General features: G+C 30.4%; 1 protein-coding gene across 1 annotated transcript in view; it reads left to right on the top strand.

The window, feature by feature from the left end:
- The window catches only part of LOC119591403 (calmodulin-lysine N-methyltransferase-like), a 3,216-nt gene that overhangs the window by 2,012 nt on the left and 967 nt on the right, over nucleotides 1-237 (top strand). The gene's annotated exons all lie outside the window — the stretch shown is intronic.

The following is a 237-nucleotide window of genomic DNA, read 5'->3' as shown; positions in this document are numbered from 1 at the left end:
AATCACTTTTTATTATAGATATTCCTTCCTTCCAGTCCTTTTGATTTTATTTGAGGGGATGGATATATTTGTTTTATATTCATTTCTTCTCTCCTTGTTTCTCATTAACTTCTTTGGTTTGTATATGATATATACTGTCTAATGAAAAACTGATGTTGCTGTATTATCCTGGCATTATTATAAGAAATGTACCTGTATAAGAATTGAAGCAGAGAGCCCCTTTGAGGCATATATTTC

Source organism: Penaeus monodon, chromosome 28, assembly GCF_015228065.2.
Source record: "Penaeus monodon isolate SGIC_2016 chromosome 28, NSTDA_Pmon_1, whole genome shotgun sequence".
In the NCBI taxonomy this organism is placed as follows: domain Eukaryota; kingdom Metazoa; phylum Arthropoda; class Malacostraca; order Decapoda; family Penaeidae; genus Penaeus; species Penaeus monodon.
This window is presented reverse-complemented; position numbering and strand designations above follow the sequence as displayed.